Raw genomic sequence first — 3,916 nt, 5'->3', positions numbered from 1 at the left:
GTATGTCTCAAACCGCATCATCAATTTAGGTAGCGAGTTGGCCGGGTCTGTTAGGAAAAATAGCAGATACGGTAACGAAACCTCAGGGTATCCGGTGGTGCGGGCGAGAGGGCGTAGCCCAGGGGTCTGGGGGGAGGGGAGAAGGGGGGGAACAAGATTAACTAACAAAAAGCTAGGGAATCCCCTCTACTCTGTTCTAACCACCCGGACTGAGCCCAGTTCACCGGTGGGGAGATCAAGAGTGCAAGGGGTTGAAGTAGGGGGCGACGATATTGTGGGCAGCACCTAGTGCCCCTCACTGTCGCCTCACTCTGGGGGTAAGTGATTGGCTTTCTGGACGAGATGGGTCAAGATTGGTTCAAATAACTCCATTTGGTCGCCTCTCCAATACCCGAGAAACCCTTAGGGACATTCCTAAATCCTGCCACATTACAGAGCATATTTTCATAGGGTGGGTGAAAGGTTCACTCTCCAAGATGCTCTCCTTATGCCCTCGTAATACTTTGGTATAGGAGTAGGTTAGCAGTGGGGTGACATCAGTGATATGTGTGCCCTAAGTACCTAGACCTTCCCCGAAAGCAGCAATCAATAGAAACGTTATAACCGATATAAACAATATAAACCATATGAACACTATGAAACCGCATATAAACAGTGTAAACTCCCTTGGTGTTCATATCCACCTGTAAGGGTCCATAGAACTGCGCTCACGTGAACTGGAGTATGGAACCTAGAGGTCTAAACGCCTGTATCAGCAGAGGTATTTGTGTGTTACCGTACTGGCCGGATCCCCCCTGTTAAATGCCACTGATGTCTTGGCTGTCTTCAGATCGCCTAGAATAAGTGTTCGTTTCTCAGGAACATTAAGTCCTCTGGCATTTAGGGACAACACTACTAGGTCTGCTAGAGACGCCATAGCGGTTTCCACTAAGGTCTGGTGACAGTGGTGGAGGGAGCGGGCTTGCTAGTAGTAATTCCTTTAAGTTAACCCTCACGGGGTGGGGGCAGCAGAGAAAGTGGTGGGGGTGGAAGCGTGGAGTCAGCTACGGTAACGAAACCTCAGGGTATCCGGTGGTGCGGGCGAGAGGGCGTAGCCCAGGGGTCTGGGGGGAGGGGAGAAGGGGGGGAACAAGATTAACTAACAAAAAGCTAGGGAATCCCCTCTACTCTGTTCTAACCACCCGGACTGAGCCCAGTTCACCGGTGGGGAGATCAAGAGTGCAAGGGGTTGAAGTAGGGGGCGACGATATTGTGGGCAGCACCTAGTGCCCCTCACTGTCGCCTCACTCTGGGGGTAAGTGATTGGCTTTCTGGACGAGATGGGTCAAGATTGGTTCAAATAACTCCATTTGGTCGCCTCTCCAATACCCGAGAAACCCTTAGGGACATTCCTAAATCCTGCCACATTACAGAGCATATTTTCATAGGGTGGGTGAAAGGTTCACTCTCCAAGATGCTCTCCTTATGCCCTCGTAATACTTTGGTATAGGAGTAGGTTAGCAGTGGGGTGACATCAGTGATATGTGTGCCCTAAGTACCTAGACCTTCCCCGAAAGCAGCAATCAATAGAAACGTTATAACCGATATAAACAATATAAACCATATGAACACTATGAAACCGCATATAAACAGTGTAAACTCCCTTGGTGTTCATATCCACCTGTAAGGGTCCATAGAACTGCGCTCACGTGAACTGGAGTATGGAACCTAGAGGTCTAAACGCCTGTATCAGCAGAGGTATTTGTGTGTTACCGTACTGGCCGGATCCCCCCTGGCTGGCAGGCCTCCAAACCACCGTCCCCCGTCTCCGCCGCTCCGAGGTGTCACCGCCCCGGAGGACGGTTCAGGCCCCCGCCTGCCAGTGAGGATCCTGTAACGACAAGACACGTAGAAATTATAAATGGAGGAATGAAAGCCGAGTGACTCCAACATTGTCAGTTATCTATCTAAGTGCACATCACGGGGCCCACTGGAGTGGTGCTCCAGCACCGCAACCGTCCGAGGCAAGGGTCCCAACATCCAACCAAGATAACAGGGTTAACTCCGGGAAAACAGTCTCGGGCCATTCGGTACCGTGCCTAGGGATGAGTGCGTCTGTGTGTGAATTCAGTGGGGGGATTGTTCGCCAGCCCGGTCACAATCCGCCACTTCGTCCAGCCGGCGATCGGTACGATAAGATGGGGTATTGGGGCCTCTCCGGCGGCGTTCCTTCTCGCTGGTCCCAGGGCTTCTGGTGGGGTCTGGATGGCATATCTCGTCTGCGGCTGGGCCTGTCGTTGGCAGCATGCATCCTGAGGTCTTCATACCAATCTTGGACTTGGACGGCCGGGATATTCAGTTGCGAGCAGAAGTCTCCCACTTCTTCAGGTAGGCGTAAGGTAACGGTTCTGCCTCTTTGCAGTGCGGACAGGCAGAATGGGAACTTCCAGCGGTATGCAATGCCATGTTTGCGCAAGTGGTCTAATAGCGGGCGTAAGGCTCTACGTTGTTGTAGGGTGATGTTGGATAGATCTTGGAACAGCTTCACCTCGGAGCCATCATACTTGACCACTGCTTTGGCCCGGGCCTGTTGTAAGATTTCTTCCTTTAGCGGGAAGTTCTGTAGGCAGCAAATGATGTCTCTCGGAACGTCCTCCTGCAAGTTGCGGGGCCGCAGCGCCCTATGCGCTCTCACAAAGTCTATGGGCGATCCAGGCCGGCGGTCTAATAAATCATTGAAGATGTCAGGTAGGACCGTTTCTGGGACCCCCCGGACTCGCATATTGGCGCGTTGTCCCCTATTATCGAGGTCTTCCATGTGGCGGCGCATATCGATCAGCGAGCGGGCGGTGGTCTCCTGATGGGCCCTCAGAGAGTGGATGGCAGCGTCTCTCTCCGCTCCGGCCTGTTCCGCCGCTTGCATCCTGCGGCCTATGTCCCTAATGTCCTGTCTGAGTTCGGAGACCGCCGAGCTCAGGGCCTGTTTGATGTCCCCTGCGAGTAGTGTTAAATCTGACCTGGTAGGTAGTTGTTGGATGTAGGACGACATCGAGCCCGGATCCATGGAGGCCTGAGGCACAGTAGCAGGCGGGTTAGTCGCGGTCAGCGCCATATTGGAATACCTCGCGGTCAGATTTTCCGGCCGCTGTGTGCGGAACATCTCGGGGAATTGACGGCTCAGTTGGGTCCCATCTGACCCAGGAGATCTAGACCTTCCGTCCTGTCTGCCTATTTTCCCCATGGTAGTCGATAGCAGGAGATTGTAGCTTCGTTCGGGATATCTGGAGACGGAGCTCTGGAGTTAAGCGTCCATCTTCTTCCGTGCCAAGCCACGCCCGCGCCCTAGTATCTTTTATATATGAAAAGAAAACATTTAATTTGTGCAGCATTAACTGCTTCACTTCTATATGTATTCTTATAGGTCAATAAGTCAGAAATAATTAACTCCAAGGGCAGTATTGTGTTTTTGAGTTGGTAATAGATACCTTTTAATTCTTACATTTAAGTATAACTTTCTTGTATGTACTCACCAAGATCACTATATATCTAATGCTTAGTCCAGTTTTCTGTGTGTGCCTGCGCAAAAATAAAATAAGCAGTACATCTCTTCAAAGCATGCACATTTTACCATTTGGTTTCCTTTAAAAACACTCTAGTACAGAAAAATACTTGTTAATCCTGTCCGTAATCCAGTGAGTTCCTAATTTCTTGTCATGAGCTGTACTGACATGTCGAACAGTGTTTTGAGCGCTGCTTGACTTCTCCCCTTTTGGACTACAGGCCACCCTCACCTACACTGAGAGTTTTGATGGGGCAAAAAAAGAAAATCTGACCACAGAAATGAAGACATATATTTTTATTTGATAGTTTGTTATAGTTTTTAATTGACTATAATTTTCTCACAGTTTAGTTTTTGTAATGTTGTTAATTTTCAAAT

The sequence above is a fragment of the Nanorana parkeri genome, unplaced genomic scaffold (assembly GCF_000935625.1).
Source record: "Nanorana parkeri isolate BGI_ZX_2015 unplaced genomic scaffold, ASM93562v1 scaffold3651, whole genome shotgun sequence".
NCBI lineage: Eukaryota > Metazoa > Chordata > Amphibia > Anura > Dicroglossidae > Nanorana > Nanorana parkeri.
This window is presented reverse-complemented; position numbering follows the sequence as displayed.